The sequence below is a fragment of the Platichthys flesus genome, chromosome 7, assembly GCF_949316205.1.
Source record: "Platichthys flesus chromosome 7, fPlaFle2.1, whole genome shotgun sequence".
NCBI lineage: Eukaryota > Metazoa > Chordata > Actinopteri > Pleuronectiformes > Pleuronectidae > Platichthys > Platichthys flesus.
This window is the reverse complement of record NC_084951.1, coordinates 3,078,760-3,095,319: the sequence shown is the minus strand read 5'-3', so window position 1 is coordinate 3,095,319 and position 16,560 is coordinate 3,078,760. Positions and strand designations below refer to the sequence as shown.

The 16,560-nt window shown below is 40.5% G+C and overlaps 10 non-coding genes across 10 annotated transcripts; all 10 read left to right on the top strand.

Annotated features, from left to right (window-relative positions):
• Positions 1 to 6,532: 6,532 nt before the first annotated feature.
• LOC133957778 (5S ribosomal RNA) lies at positions 6,533 to 6,651 on the top strand. The gene has a single exon (XR_009921551.1). It is a non-coding gene; the product is annotated as a 5S ribosomal RNA (ribosomal RNA).
• Positions 6,652 to 7,576: 925 nt separating this feature from the next.
• LOC133957709 (5S ribosomal RNA) lies at positions 7,577 to 7,695 on the top strand. The gene has a single exon (XR_009921485.1). It is a non-coding gene; the product is annotated as a 5S ribosomal RNA (ribosomal RNA).
• Positions 7,696 to 8,620: 925 nt separating this feature from the next.
• Positions 8,621 to 8,739, top strand: LOC133957430 (5S ribosomal RNA). The gene has a single exon (XR_009921222.1). It is a non-coding gene; the product is annotated as a 5S ribosomal RNA (ribosomal RNA).
• A 925-nt stretch (positions 8,740 to 9,664) lies between these two features.
• LOC133957702 (5S ribosomal RNA) lies at positions 9,665 to 9,783 on the top strand. Its single transcript, XR_009921479.1, has one exon. It is a non-coding gene; the product is annotated as a 5S ribosomal RNA (ribosomal RNA).
• A 925-nt stretch (positions 9,784 to 10,708) lies between these two features.
• On the top strand, positions 10,709 to 10,827 carry LOC133957429 (5S ribosomal RNA). Its single transcript, XR_009921221.1, has one exon. It is a non-coding gene; the product is annotated as a 5S ribosomal RNA (ribosomal RNA).
• Positions 10,828 to 11,752: 925 nt separating this feature from the next.
• LOC133957641 (5S ribosomal RNA) lies at positions 11,753 to 11,871 on the top strand. The gene has a single exon (XR_009921421.1). It is a non-coding gene; the product is annotated as a 5S ribosomal RNA (ribosomal RNA).
• Positions 11,872 to 12,796: 925 nt separating this feature from the next.
• LOC133957427 (5S ribosomal RNA) lies at positions 12,797 to 12,915 on the top strand. The gene has a single exon (XR_009921219.1). It is a non-coding gene; the product is annotated as a 5S ribosomal RNA (ribosomal RNA).
• A 925-nt stretch (positions 12,916 to 13,840) lies between these two features.
• On the top strand, positions 13,841 to 13,959 carry LOC133957426 (5S ribosomal RNA). Its single transcript, XR_009921218.1, has one exon. It is a non-coding gene; the product is annotated as a 5S ribosomal RNA (ribosomal RNA).
• A 925-nt stretch (positions 13,960 to 14,884) lies between these two features.
• LOC133957425 (5S ribosomal RNA) lies at positions 14,885 to 15,003 on the top strand. Its single transcript, XR_009921217.1, has one exon. It is a non-coding gene; the product is annotated as a 5S ribosomal RNA (ribosomal RNA).
• Positions 15,004 to 15,929: 926 nt separating this feature from the next.
• Positions 15,930 to 16,048, top strand: LOC133957853 (5S ribosomal RNA). The gene has a single exon (XR_009921621.1). It is a non-coding gene; the product is annotated as a 5S ribosomal RNA (ribosomal RNA).
• The last annotated feature ends 512 nt before the right edge of the window (positions 16,049 to 16,560 follow it).

Below are 16,560 nucleotides of genomic sequence, written 5' to 3'. Positions count from 1 at the left end.
AGCGGGGGAGATGGAAACGGCAAGGCGGCTGGAGACGGGCAAGAGCAGATGGCTGGAGGAGAAACATTGGACGGGATAAGGAAGACTGAGCGCAAGTATGAAAGGCGGCTCACGGTATGCGTGGAGCAATGCGGGGACGTTATACCTATAGGCGAAGTAATGAAGGCTATGGCGGTTGTGTGCGGTGAAATAAGGGCTTGTAGAGTGCTGGCCCTCGGGAAGCTGGAGGTGACGGTATGCGGAGAGAGGGGGAAGGACCGTCTGCTTGACGGCTTTAAAATACACAATACTAGGATAATTGCCAAAGAACTATGCAATGATGAGCTGGTGGTTTCTTTTCTCACCCTGCCAGCGTACACATCTGACGAGGAAATCCTTGACAAACTAAGTGGGTGGGGAGTCCGGGCGCTTTCGTCCATTAAGAGGAGGATGTGGCCGGGCACCAATATAGCCGATGGAACAAGGATTGTACGGGTTAAATTTAATGAGCTTGTGCAATCCTTGCCGTACTCCACGAAATTCAACACGGCAACGGGTGTTGAATATTTCAGAGTGATCCATGACCGTCAAATGAAGGTGTGTAGGAGTTGCATGCAGCCTGGCCACATCCTGCGTGAGTGCCCGGACTTCACCTGCCACAAATGCGGATGTCAAGGCCACTATGCCCGGGAGTGCGCCACAGGGGTGGCAAAATGTCGGATGTGCCAGAGGAGAGAGAGAGACTGCATATGCTCGGTGGAGGAGGAAGCGGAGGAGGACGGCAGCAAGTCGGATAGTGGCGAACCGGGTGCGCCGGACGGTGGTGGTGGTGAGGACGAGGAGGGAGATATTGAGGGTATGAGCGCGAGCATGGACCAGGACGGTGCCTCTGGGGGGACAGATTACCCCACGTTGCTGGAGGAGGAGCTCACCTCGGGCCAGCCTGCAGACCTGGGCCTGAAGGGAGAGCTGAGCAAGGGCCTGCCGCGGCGGCTGGGAGACAGGAGCGTAAGAGGCAGAGGTGAAAAACTGGAAGGGGTAAGAATGTTTGGGGATGGAACGGGGAAAACTGTACTTAAAACGACTTGGGGCAATGATGAGGTGGGGGAGAGTGGGGATTCTGTTGATAAAACTGTGAGGGAGGGGAGCTCGGGGAGTGATATGGACATGGAGGAGCTAAGGGAGGCGAAAAAAAGGCTGTCTGCAAAGCAAAAAACGGAGGGGAGTGGGAAGAAGAACAAGAATCGTTAATGTATTAATGAAGGTTAATGTGCTAGTTGGCTCTTTCTCGTTGGTTTTTTCCTTATTTTATTTTTATTATTTATGGCCTTGGTTATTTTTTCTCTGAATGCTAACGGTTTGAGAACAGAATATAAAAGAAATGCCATATTGGATATGAGAGCTGATATTCTGTGTTTGCAGGAGACTAGATGGGATGACAACCTACTTAATATAAGTAGAAAGCAGTGGAAAGGCCAGGTTTATTTTTCAGAAGGGACTCCCAGGGCCAGGGGAGTGGCGATTTGCTTTAATAGTGCTAAAATAACGGGGATTAATTTAGTTCATAGAGATTTAGAGGGGAGGTTGTTAGTTGTTGATTGTGTTTATGAGGGGAGGGAACTTAGAATAATTAATTTACATGCACCCAATGGGGAGAAGGAGAGGAGGGTTTTTTTGGCTGGTTTGAATGTGTGGTGCAACTCTAATTGTATGATTGTGGGGGATTTTAATGTTATTTTGACTCAATCTGATTTATCGAGTAACAATACATTTAAAGGGGACAGCACTAGGCGAACCCTTAGGGATTTAATGGAGAACAATCAATTGGTTGACATATGGAGAGTCCTACACCCGTGGAAAAGGGTTTTTTCAAGAAGGCAACTTGTTGCAAATACTCTTAAACAGAGTAGAATTGACTTTGCGTTAGTACAAAGTAGAAAAGTTAAAATAATTAAGAGTGTGGAATACATTAATAATACTTGGAGTGACCATGCGGGGATTAGGTTAGAGGTGGGAGGGAGGGAAGGGAGAGTTAACCAGAGGCCTTGGTGTTTTAATGCCAGTTTTTTGGGAGATGTTGTGTTTATGAAGAGCATGGGGTTTTTTATGAAGAGAATGATGGATGAATGGAATGATGATGAGAATATGAGTGTGTGGTGGGAGAGTGTGAAAATAAGAATTAAAAACAAATGTGTCAGGTATGGTATAGAAAAAAGGAAAAGGGAAAATGCAGAGGAGGATCATTTGAGAAAACAACTAAATGAGGAAATTAAACTGTTAGATGAGGAGGGTAATATATGTACGGAAAAATATGTGGATTTAAAAGAAAAATTGAGTGCCTTACAGGTAGCAAAGTGTAGAGGGGCTGCTATTAGAAGCAGGATTCAATATATGTACGAAGGGGAAAGGAGCACAGCCTTTTTCCTGGGTTTGGAAAAACAAAAACAAAATAAAACTGAGATAAATGAAGTATTAGATAATAATGGTCAAATAGTAACTGATAAGGAAGAGATATTAAAAGTAGTTAGGGATTATTATGAGTGTTTATTTAAAAAAGATGCATGTGATAAAGATAGTGTAGGAGAGGCCTTAGAGGCACTAAAGAAAACTTTAAGTAGGGAGGATAGTGTTTGGTGCGATTGTGAATTTTCTGTACAAGAGATATATAGTGCTATTGATGGACTAAACAAAAATAAGAGCCCGGGGAGTGATGGTCTGACAGCCGAGTTTTACGTCGGCTTTAAGGAAATTCTGGCTCCGGTGGTTGAAAAACTCTGCAAGTATGTAGAGAAAACAGGCTGGCTCCCTGAGAGTATGGGATTAGGCATAATAACGATTTTTTATAAAAATAAGGGAGATAACAAAAATCTTGATAACTATAGGCCAATCAGTCTACTCAACACTGACTATAAAATAATTGCTAAAATACTTGCGAATAGAATAAGGGAGGTAATAGGTTCAGTAATAGGTCCAACTCAAGCGTATAGTATTCCAGGGAGGGACATTGGGGATTCAATAATAACAATAAAACAGGTAGTAAGAGATATGGAAGAGGAGGGAGGATTGTGGCTGGGGATTGATTTAAATAAAGCGTTTGATAGGGTGGATCAGGTTTTTTTGGGGAGGGTACTAGAGAAACTTGGATTTGGGACTAAATTAAGGGGGTGGGTGGGATTGCTTTATGGGGGGGCTAAGAGTAAAATAAAATGTAACGGTGTTCTGACTGACTCTTTTGATGTCAAGAGGTCAGTGAGGCAGGGCTGCCCAATGTCAGCACTGCTCTACAGCATGGTGGCTGAGCCGTTGGCGGCTTTAATTGCTAATGATAAAAGAGTGTGTGGAATAGGTAAGGGAAAAATTAGCGTAATGCAGTATGCGGATGATATTAATGTAATGGTTAAAAGTGAGAGTGATGTAGATATAGTGTTGAAACATATAGAAACTTATGAGAGAGCTTCAGGAGCAAAAATTAATATGGAAAAGTCTGAAATAATGGGGATGGGTAGGAACAAAGATCTAAATAACAAATGGGGATTCAAAGTAGTAGAGAATAAAAGAAAAGTGCTCGGAGTGTATGTTGGAAGTGATGAGAATGAATGCGATGATTTGACGTGGAAAGATGTTATTGGACGTATGCAAAAGACCCTGTGTATGTGGAGGGCTAGGGGTTTGCTTTTAAGGGGAAGGGTGGCCGTCACCAATGCTCTAGTTTTGTCGCAGGTGAACCATGCATTGAGCACTTGTGCGCTTCCGACTTGGGCTGAGCAGAAGATTGCAAAAGTCGTTAGAGACTTTATTTGGAGGAGCAAAGCAGCCAGTATTGCGCATAGAACGCTGATAAGGGTCAAAGATCAGGGTGGGCTAGGATTGATGGACGTACTCGCAAAAAGAACTGCGTTACGAACTAAATTGATAGGTAAATTTAGGGATGCAAGTCGGGAGGCGGCCTGGAAAGGCCACTTCAGCCAGTGGCTGAGCACATTTGGTCTCTTGAGTAAAGACAATTTGTTGCAGATGCAGGACGCAGCGGCATATGCACATCTGCCGCGGTTCTTCCAGGAGGTGCTCAACGCGTGGTTCCTGCTATTTGATAAGACCACACTCGTATGCGACTCAAGAGCGTCTGTGATGAGGCTGCCGTTCCTCTCCAGCCCATATTTTAAACAGGGGGGCGGAGGGGTCATCAAGAGCGTGGCTCTTGAGAGGGCGGGGCTGAAGCGGGTGGGAGATCTAGTCGACAGGGGAGGGAGATGGGATAAAGAAAGAGTGATTAGGATAGTGAGAGAGAAGGGGATAACATATAGGAGGGAAGTGATTGTGAAAGTGTTGGAGAGAGTGGAAGAGAGTGTGATGAGTGAATGGGGGGACGGGTTTAGAAATAAGGGGAGGATTGGGCAGGATGATGAGGTGGGAATCTCCCTGCGCCTGGGGGGGGAGACACACGCCATTGCTGATATCACAACAAAGATTTGGTATAGGCATGCATTGACATATAGAGTGCAAAAACCCACATGCGAGAGTAAATGGACAGACACATATCCGGACATTACACCCAACATTTTGTGGAAGAATATTGACATACCGCACACACCGCATGCAATATTCGATCTTGATTTCAAGATAAGGCACAGGAGGATTTTCACATGCATCATCCTGCACCAAATGCTCAGGGGAGTGTATGGGAGGACGTGTATGGTGTGTGAAAGGAGGGATGAAGACTTTAATCATATTTTTGTGTATTGTTGTGAGCTAGCAGAATTCTGGGGAAAAATCAAGGGGCTGCTGGCAGGGTGCAGTGTGGGAGACTGCTGGGTGGATCGGGGGTGGGAATTGTCTGTACTCTTGGGAGTGAATAGAAAACATAAAAATTGGAAAACGATCAACATGATCCTTGGGTTCGCAAGGAGGGCGATTTTTAACAGACGCAAGTTTGCACTGTATGAAAGGAGAAAGTTGGATGTATGGAGGCTGTTTGTGAATGAATGGAAAAGACACTTACGAATGCTGTATGTTGTGGATGAGGCTTTGTTTGTGAGTATGTTTGTAGAGAGCGCGGGAGAATGTGGTGTGAATGAGAATGGAATTGTATGGATGACTGAGCAGGGCACCGTCTGGGGTTGATTTGGGTGGTTTAAAGGGGGTGGCTTATTTTTGGAGGTGGGAGAGTGAGGGAGTTTTGTGTGGGATTTTGGTTTTGTGTGGTTTTTCGAATGAGGGGTGGATTATTTTTGTGGGTAAATGGTCGAGGTTAAAAGATTCTGTGTTTAGCTGTTCGGTTTGCGTTTTGGGACTGAGGGGCGGTTTAATTCCGAGGGTAAGTGTATTCGGGATAAGATACTGCTTTTGATGTCTGGTTCTTATTTTTTTTAATTTAAAAGAGAAAGTGTGTTTAGTTAGTTGTTTGTGCGGCTTCTGAGGGTGGTTTAATTTGTGGGACTGTTTTCATTTATTTTTATTGATATACGTATAAATGAATGCGTAATTGCATAAAATGGAATATATTTCTGATAATAAATAAGATAAAAAAAAAAACACGCCCGATCTCGTCCGATCTCGGAAGCTAAGCAGGGTCGGGCCTGGTTAGTACTTGGATGGGAGACCGCCTGGGAATACCAGGTGCTGTAAGCTTTTAACAATTTTCTTTGCAACCAGCAGAGGGGACTGTTGCTGCTGCTTTAAAGGAGAAGCACCTTTGAAAGAGCACGAAAGACTCAGCATCAAAGAAAACCAGGCTATGGAACACACACACATCATCACTGAAGGAAAAGAGTGAACATTTAAATGACTTTTGATAGTCGAAACACTACTTTATTCATGCACTAGTAACCTATCACTCTCAAAATGTCCTATTTGGAGAGAAGGATGAAAGAGCGGGGAGTTTACTCACCATCAAGGAAGAAACAGTATATGAAACCCTCACAGTCTTACTGATGGAAATTGTCATGATTTTGTTTCTTGCAATAATATGATAAAATTGCACCTTCAGATTCTTTTCATTTAAGATAAACAACAACAAAAGATGAGTTTCAATGGACACAAAATAAAAGGAAAGTGTTGGTTATGGTTATGATTCTCTGTATTGCCATCAGAGCTTGGTGTTGCTCCTGCTTCAGAGGAGACACATTTTTGAATGAGCAGGAAAGACTGGCAATCAAAGCAAGAAAGGATATTCAGTCGGAGATCATCATAGGTGGAGGATGAGATTGAACATTCAAATGACATTTGATATTCGAAACACTACTATATTCATGTCAAATTAACATATCACCCTAAAAATGTCATATTTGGAGAGCAGGGTGAAAGAGCAGGGAGAAATTACTCACCATGAAGGAAGAAACAGTATATGAAACCCTGACATTATTACTGAAGGACATTATTAAATTATTGTAGTGATTTTTTTCTTGCTATATTATGAGAAAATTGCACCTTGAGTGTCTTTTCCTTAACATTATATAACAATAAAAAACAAGTTTGGATGGTCACAAAGCAACCATGCTATTGATGATGGTGGCGATTCACATGTATAAATAAGGTATTGTGGGTCGTGTTAATCGCTTACGGCCATACCACCCAGAACATGCCCGATCTCGTCCGATCTCGGAAGCTAAGCAGGGTCGGGCCTGGTTAGTACTTGGATGGGAGACCGCCTGGGAATACCAGGTGCTGTAAGCTTTTAACAATTTTCTTTGCAACCAGCAGAGGGGACTGTTGCTGCTGCTTTAAAGGAGAAGCACCTTTGAAAGAGCACGAAAGACTCAGCATCAAAGAAAACCAGGCTATGGAACACACACACATCATCACTGAAGGAAAAGAGTGAACATTTAAATGACTTTTGATAGTCGAAACACTACTTTATTCATGCACTAGTAACCTGTCACTCTCAAAATGTCCTATTTGGAGAGAAGGATGAAAGAGCGGGGAGTTTACTCACCATCAAGGAAGAAACAGTATATGAAACCCTCACAGTCTTACTGATGGAAATTGTCATGATTTTGTTTCTTGCAATAATATGATAAAATTGCACCTTCAGATTCTTTTCATTTAAGATAAACAACAACAAAAGATGAGTTTCAATGGACACAAAATAAAAGGAAAGTGTTGGTTATGGTTATGATTCTCTGTATTGCCATCAGAGCTTGGTGTTGCTCCTGCTTCAGAGGAGACACATTTTTGAATGAGCAGGAAAGACTGGCAATCAAAGCAAGAAAGGATATTAAGTCGGAGATCATCATAGGTGGAGGATGAGATTGAACATTCAAATGACATTTGATATTCGAAACACTACTATATTCATGTCAAATTAACATATCACCCTAAAAATGTCATATTTGGAGAGCAGGGTGAAAGAGCAGGGAGAAATTACTCACCATGAAGGAAGAAACAGTATATGAAACCCTGACATTATTACTGAAGGACATTATTAAATTATTGTAGTGATTTTTTTCTTGCTATATTATGAGAAAATTGCACCTTGAGTGTCTTTTCCTTAACATTATATAACAATAAAAAACAAGTTTGGATGGTCACAAAGCAACCATGCTATTGATGATGGTGGCGATTCACATGTATAAATAAGGTATTGTGGGTCGAGTTAATCGCTTACGGCCATACCACCCTGAACACGCCCGATCTCGTCCGATCTCGGAAGCTAAGCAGGGTCGGGCCTGGTTAGTACTTGGATGGGAGACCGCCTGGGAATACTAGGTGCTGTAAGCTTTTAACAATTTTCTTTGCAACCAGCAGAGGGGACTGTTGCTGCTGCTTTAAAGGAGAAGCACCTTTGAAAGAGCACGAAAGACTCAGCATCAAAGAAAACCAGGCTATGGAACACACACACATCATCACTGAAGGAAAAGAGTGAACATTTAAATGACTTTTGATAGTCGAAACACTACTTTATTCATGCACTAGTAACCTATCACTCTCAAAATGTCCTATTTGGAGAGAAGGATGAAAGAGCGGGGAGTTTACTCACCATCAAGGAAGAAACAGTATATGAAACCCTCACAGTCTTACTGATGGAAATTGTCATGATTTTGTTTCTTGCAATAATATGATAAAATTGCACCTTCAGATTCTTTTCATTTAACATAAACAACAACAAAAGATGAGTTTCAATGGACACAAAATAAAAGGAAAGTGTTGGTTATGGTTATGATTCTCTGTATTGCCATCAGAGCTTGGTGTTGCTCCTGCTTCAGAGGAGACACATTTTTGAATGAGCAGGAAAGACTGGCAATCAAAGCAAGAAAGGATATTCAGTCGGAGATCATCATAGGTGGAGGATGAGATTGAACATTCAAATGACATTTGATATTCGAAACACTACTATATTCATGTCAAATTAACATATCACCCTAAAAATGTCATATTTGGAGAGAAGGGTGAAAGAGCAGGGAGAAATTACTCACCATGAAGGAAGAAACAGTATATGAAACCCTGACATTATTACTGAAGGACATTATTAAATTATTGTAGTGATTTTTTTCTTGCTATATTATGAGAAAATTGCACCGTGAGTGTCTTTTCCTTAACATTATATAACAATAAAAAACAAGTTTGGATGGTCACAAAGCAACCATGCTATTGATGATGGTGGCGATTCACATGTATAAATAAGGTATTGTGGGTCGAGTTAATCGCTTACGGCCATACCACCCTGAACACGCCCGATCTCGTCCGATCTCGGAAGCTAAGCAGGGTCGGGCCTGGTTAGTACTTGGATGGGAGACCGCCTGGGAATACCAGGTGCTGTAAGCTTTTAACAATTTTCTTTGCAACCAGCAGAGGGGACTGTTGCTGCTGCTTTAAAGGAGAAGCACCTTTGAAAGAGCACGAAAGACTCAGCATCAAAGAAAACCAGGCTATGGAACACACACACATCATCACTGAAGGAAAAGAGTGAACATTTAAATGACTTTTGATAGTCGAAACACTACTTTATTCATGCACTAGTAACCTATCACTCTCAAAATGTCCTATTTGGAGAGAAGGATGAAAGAGCGGGGAGTTTACTCACCATCAAGGAAGAAACAGTATATGAAACCCTCACAGTCTTACTGATGGAAATTGTCATGATTTTGTTTCTTGCAATAATATGATAAAATTGCACCTTCAGATTCTTTTCATTTAACATAAACAACAACAAAAGATGAGTTTCAATGGACACAAAATAAAAGGAAAGTGTTGGTTATGGTTATGATTCTCTGTATTGCCATCAGAGCTTGGTGTTGCTCCTGCTTCAGAGGAGACACATTTTTGAATGAGCAGGAAAGACTGGCAATCAAAGCAAGAAAGGATATTCAGTCGGAGATCATCATAGGTGGAGGATGAGATTGAACATTCAAATGACATTTGATATTCGAAACACTACTATATTCATGTCAAATTAACATATCACCCTAAAAATGTCATATTTGGAGAGCAGGGTGAAAGAGCAGGGAGAAATTACTCACCATGAAGGAAGAAACAGTATATGAAACCCTGACATTATTACTGAAGGACATTATTAAATTATTGTAGTGATTTTTTTCTTGCTATATTATGAGAAAATTGCACCTTGAGTGTCTTTTCCTTAACATTATATAACAATAAAAAACAAGTTTGGATGGTCACAAAGCAACCATGCTATTGATGATGGTGGCGATTCACATGTATAAATAAGGTATTGTGGGTCGAGTTTATCACTTACGGCCATACCACCCTGAACACGCCCGATCTCGTCCGATCTCGGAAGCTAAGCAGGGTCGGGCCTGGTTAGTACTTGGATGGGAGACCGCCTGGGAATACCAGGTGCTGTAAGCTTTTAACAATTTTCTTTGCAACCAGCAGAGGGGACTGTTGCTGCTGCTTTAAAGGAGAAGCACCTTTGAAAGAGCACGAAAGACTCAGCATCAAAGAAAACCAGGCTATGGAACACACACACATCATCACTGAAGGAAAAGAGTGAACATTTAAATGACTTTTGATAGTCGAAACACTACTTTATTCATGCACTAGTAACCTATCACTCTCAAAATGTCCTATTTGGAGAGAAGGATGAAAGAGCGGGGAGTTTACTCACCATCAAGGAAGAAACAGTATATGAAACCCTCACAGTCTTACTGATGGAAATTGTCATGATTTTGTTTCTTGCATTAATATGATAAAATTGCACCTTCAGATTCTTTTCATTTAAGATAAACAACAACAAAAGATGAGTTTCAATGGACACAAAATAAAAGGAAAGTGTTGGTTATGGTTATGATTCTCTGTATTGCCATCAGAGCTTGGTGTTGCTCCTGCTTCAGAGGAGACACATTTTTGAATGAGCAGGAAAGACTGGCAATCAAAGCAAGAAAGGATATTCAGTCGGAGATCATCATAGGTGGAGGATGAGATTGAACATTCAAATGACATTTGATATTCGAAACACTACTATATTCATGTCAAATTAACATATCACCCTAAAAATGTCATATTTGGAGAGCAGGGTGAAAGAGCAGGGAGAAATTACTCACCATGAAGGAAGAAACAGTATATGAAACCCTGACATTATTACTGAAGGACATTATTAAATTATTGTAGTGATTTTTTTCTTGCTATATTATGAGAAAATTGCACCTTGAGTGTCTTTTCCTTAACATTATATAACAATAAAAAACAAGTTTGGATGGTCACAAAGCAACCATGCTATTGATGATGGTGGCGATTCACATGTATAAATAAGGTATTGTGGGTCAGGTTAATCGCTTACGGCCATACCACCCTGAACACGCCCGATCTCGTCCGATCTCGGAAGCTAAGCAGGGTCGGGCCTGGTTAGTACTTGGATGGGAGACCGCCTGGGAATACCAGGTGCTGTAAGCTTTTAACAATTTTCTTTGCAACCAGCAGAGGGGACTGTTGCTGCTGCTTTAAAGGAGAAGCACCTTTGAAAGAGCACGAAAGACTCAGCATCAAAGAAAACCAGGCTATGGAACACACACACATCATCACTGAAGGAAAAGAGTCAACATTTAAATGACTTTTGATAGTCGAAACACTACTTTATTCATGCACTAGTAACCTATCACTCTCAAAATGTCCTATTTGGAGAGAAGGATGAAAGAGCGGGGAGTTTACTCACCATCAAGGAAGAAACAGTATATGAAACCCTCACAGTCTTACTGACGGAAATTGTCATGATTTTGTTTCTTGCAATAATATGATAAAATTGCACCTTCAGATTCTTTTCATTTAACATAAACAACAACAAAAGATGAGTTTCAATGGACACAAAATAAAAGGAAAGTGTTGGTTATGGTTATGATTCTCTGTATTGCCATCAGAGCTTGGTGTTGCTCCTGCTTCAGAGGAGACACATTTTTGAATGAGCAGGAAAGACTGGCAATCAAAGCAAGAAAGGATATTCAGTCGGAGATCATCATAGGTGGAGGATGAGATTGAACATTCAAATGACATTTGATATTCGAAACACTACTATATTCATGTCAAATTAACATATCACCCTAAAAATGTCATATTTGGAGAGCAGGGTGAAAGAGCAGGGAGAAATTACTCACCATGAAGGAAGAAACAGTATATGAAACCCTGACATTATTACTGAAGGACATTATTAAATTATTGTAGTGATTTTTTTCTTGCTATATTATGAGAAAATTGCACCTTGAGTGTCTTTTTCTTAACATTATATAACAATAAAAAACAAGTTTGGATGGTCACAAAGCAACCATGCTATTGATGATGGTGGCGATTCACATGTATAAATAAGGTATTGTGGGTCAAGTCAATCGCTTACGGCCATACCACCCTGAACACGCCCGATCTCGTCTGATCTCGGAAGCTAAGCAGGGTCGGGCCTGGTTAGTACTTGGATGGGAGACCGCCTGGGAATACCAGGTGCTGTAAGCTTTTAACAATTTTCTTTGCAACCAGCAGAGGGGACTGTTGCTGCTGCTTTAAAGGAGAAGCACCTTTGAAAGAGCACGAAAGACTCAGCATCAAAGAAAACCAGGCTATGGAACACACACACATCATCACTGAAGGAAAAGAGTGAACATTTAAATGACTTTTGATAGTCGAAACACTACTTTATTCATGCACTAGTAACCTATCACTCTCAAAATGTCCTATTTGGAGAGAAGGATGAAAGAGCGGGGAGTTTACTCACCATCAAGGAAGAAACAGTATATGAAACCCTCACAGTCTTACTGATGGAAATTGTCATGATTTTGTTTCTTGCAATAATATGATAAAATTGCACCTTCAGATTCTTTTCATTTAACATAAACAACAACAAAAGATGAGTTTCAATGGACACAAATTAAAAGGAAAGTGTTGGTTATGGTTATGATTCTCTGTATTGCCATCAGAGCTTGGTGTTGCTCCTGCTTCAGAGGAGACACATTTTTGAATGAGCAGGAAAGACTGGCAATCAAAGCAAGAAAGGATATTCAGTCGGAGATCATCATAGGTGGAGGATGAGATTGAACATTCAAATTACATTTTATATTCGAAACACTACTATATTCATGTCAAATTAACATATCACCCTAAAAATGTCATATTTGGAGAGAAGGGTGAAAGAGCAGGGAGAAATTACTCACCATGAAGGAAGAAACAGTATATGAAACCCTGACATTATTACTGAAGGACATTATTAAATTATTGTAGTGATTTTTTTCTTGCTATATTATGAGAAAATTGCACCGTGAGTGTCTTTTCCTTAACATTATATAACAATAAAAAACAAGTTTGGATGGTCACAAAGCAACCATGCTATTGATGATGGTGGCGATTCACATGTATAAATAAGGTATTGTGGGTCGAGTTAATTGCTTACGGCCATACCACCCTGAACACGCCCGATCTCGTCCGATCTCGGAAGCTAAGCAGGGTCGGGCCTGGTTAGTACTTGGATGGGAGACCGCCTGGGAATACCAGGTGCTGTAAGCTTTTAACAATTTTCTTTGCAACCAGCAGAGGGGACTGTTGCTGCTGCTTTAAAGGAGAAGCACCTTTGAAAGAGCACGAAAGACTCAGCATCAAAGAAAACCAGGCTATGGAACACACACACATCATCACTGAAGGAAAAGAGTGAACATTTAAATGACTTTTGATAGTCGAAACACTACTTTATTCATGCACTAGTAACCTATCACTCTCAAAATGTCCTATTTGGAGAGAAGGATGAAAGAGCGGGGAGTTTACTCACCATCAAGGAAGAAACAGTATATGAAACCCTCACAGTCTTACTGATGGAAATTGTCATGATTTTGTTTCTTGCAATAATATGATAAAATTGCACCTTCAGATTCTTTTCATTTAAGATAAACAACAACAAAAGATGAGTTTCAATGGACACAAAATAAAAGGAAAGTGTTGGTTATGGTTATGATTCTCTGTATTGCCATCAGAGCTTGGTGTTGCTCCTGCTTCAGAGGAGACACATTTTTGAATGAGCAGGAAAGACTGGCAATCAAAGCAAGAAAGGATATTCAGTCGGAGATCATCATAGGTGGAGGATGAGATTGAACATTCAAATGACATTTGATATTCGAAACACTACTATATTCATGTCAAATTAACATATCACCCTAAAAATGTCATATTTGGAGAGCAGGGTGAAAGAGCAGGGAGAAATTACTCACCATGAAGGAAGAAACAGTATATGAAACCCTGACATTATTACTGAAGGACATTATTAAATTATTGTAGTGATTTTTTTCTTGCTATATTATGAGAAAATTGCACCTTGAGTGTCTTTTCCTTAACATTATATAACAATAAAAAACAAGTTTGGATGGTCACAAAGCAACCATGCTATTGATGATGGTGGCGATTCACATGTATAAATAAGGTATTGTGGGTCAGGTTAATCGCTTACGGCCATACCACCCTGAACACGCCCGATCTCGTCCGATCTCGGAAGCTAAGCAGGGTCGGGCCTGGTTAGTACTTGGATGGGAGACCGCCTGGGAATACCAGGTGCTGTAAGCTTTTAACAATTTTCTTTGCAACCAGCAGAGGGGACTGTTGCTGCTGCTTTAAAGGAGAAGCACCTTTGAAAGAGCACGAAAGACTCAGCATCAAAGAAAACCAGGCTATGGAACACACACACATCATCACTGAAGGAAAAGAGTGAACATTTAAATGACTTTTGATAGTCGAAACACTACTTTATTCATGCACTAGTAACCTATCACTCTCAAAATGTCCTATTTGGAGAGAAGGATGAAAGAGCGGGGAGTTTACTCACCATCAAGGAAGAAACAGTATATGAAACCCTCACAGTCTTACTGATGGAAATTGTCATGATTTTGTTTCTTGCAATAATATGATAAAATTGCACCTTCAGATTCTTTTCATTTAACATAAACAACAACAAAAGATGAGTTTCAATGGACACAAAATAAAAGGAAAGTGTTGGTTATGGTTATGATTCTCTGTATTGCCATCAGAGCTTGGTGTTGCTCCTGCTTCAGAGGAGACACATTTTTGAATGAGCAGGAAAGACTGGCAATCAAAGCAAGAAAGGATATTCAGTCGGAGATCATCATAGGTGGAGGATGAGATTGAACATTCAAATGACATTTGATATTCGAAACACTACTATATTCATGTCAAATTAACATATCACCCTAAAAATGTCATATTTGGAGAGCAGGGTGAAAGAGCAGGGAGAAATTACTCACCATGGAGGAAGAAACAGTATATGCAACCCTGACATTATTACTGAAGGACATTATTAAATTATTGTAGTGATTTTTTTCTTGCTGTATTATGAGAAAATTGCACCTTGAGTGTCTTTTCCTTAACATTATATAACAATAAAAAACAAGTTTGGATGGTCACAAAGCAACCATGCTATTGATGATGGTGGCGATTCACATGTATAAATAAGGTATTGTGGGTCGAGTTAATGGCTTACGGCCATACCACCCTGAACACGCCCGATCTCGTCCGATCTCGGAAGCTAAGCAGGGTCGGGCCTGGTTAGTACTTGGATGGGAGACCGCCTGGGAATACCAGGTGCTGTAAGCTTTTAACAATTTTCTTTGCAACCAGCAGAGGGGACTGTTGCTGCTGCTTTAAAGGAGAAGCACCTTTGAAAGAGCACGAAAGACTCAGCATCAAAGAAAACCAGGCTATGGAACACACACACATCATCACTGAAGGAAAAGAGTGAACATTTAAATGACTTTTGATAGTCGAAACACTACTTTATTCATGCACTAGTAACCTATCACTCTCAAAATGTCCTATTTGGAGAGAAGGATGAAAGAGCGGGGAGTTTACTCACCATCAAGGAAGAAACAGTATATGAAACCCTCACAGTCTTACTGATGGAAATTGTCATGATTTTGTTTCTTGCAATAATATGATAAAATTGCACCTTCAGATTCTTTTCATTTAAGATAAACAACAACAAAAGATGAGTTTCAATGGACACAAAATAAAAGGAAAGTGTTGGTTATGGTTATGATTCTCTGTATTGCCATCAGAGCTTGGTGTTGCTCCTGCTTCAGAGGAGACACATTTTTGAATGAGCAGGAAAGACTGGCAATCAAAGCAAGAAAGGATATTCAGTCGGAGATCATCATAGGTGGAGGATGAGATTGAACATTCAAATGACATTTGATATTTGAAACACTACTATATTCATGTCAAATTAACATATCACCCTAAAAATGTCATATTTGGAGAGCAGGGTGAAAGAGCAGGGAGAAATTACTCACCATGAAGGAAGAAACAGTATATGCAACCCTGACATTATTACTGAAGGACATTATTAAATTATTGTAGTGATTTTTTTCTTGCTATATTATGAGAAAATTGCACCTTGAGTGTCTTTTCCTTAACATTATATAACAATAATAAAACAAGTTTGGATGGTCACAAAGCAACCATGCTATTGATGATGGTGGCGATTCACATGTATAAATAAGGTATTGTGGGTCGAGTTAATCGCTTACGTCCATACCACCCTGAACACGCCCGATCTCGTCCGATCTCGCAAGCTAAGCAGGGTCGGGCCTGGTTAGTACTTGGATGGGAGACCGCCTGGGAATACCAGGTGCTGTAAGCTTTTAACAATTTTCTTTGCAACCAGCAGAGGGGACTGTTGCTGCTGCTTTAAAGGAGAAGCACCTTTGAAAGAGCACGAAAGACTCAGCATCAAAGAAAACCAGGCTATGGAACACACACACATCATCACTGAAGGAAAAGAGTGAACATTTAAATGACTTTTGATAGTCGAAACACTACTTTATTCATGCACTAGTAACCTATCACTCTCAAAATGTCCTATTTGGAGAGAAGGATGAAAGAGCGGGGAGTTTACTCACCATCAAGGAAGAAACAGTATATGAAACCCTCACAGTCTTACTGATGGAAATTGTCATGATTTTGTTTCTTGCAATAATATGATAAAATTGCACCTTCAGATTCTTTTCATTTAACATAAACAACAACAAAAGATGAGTTTCAATGGACACAAAATAAAAGGAAAGTGTTGGTTATGGTTATGATTCTCTGTATTGCCATCAGAGCTTGGTGTTGCTCCTGCTTCAGAGGAGACACATTTTTGAATGAGCAGGA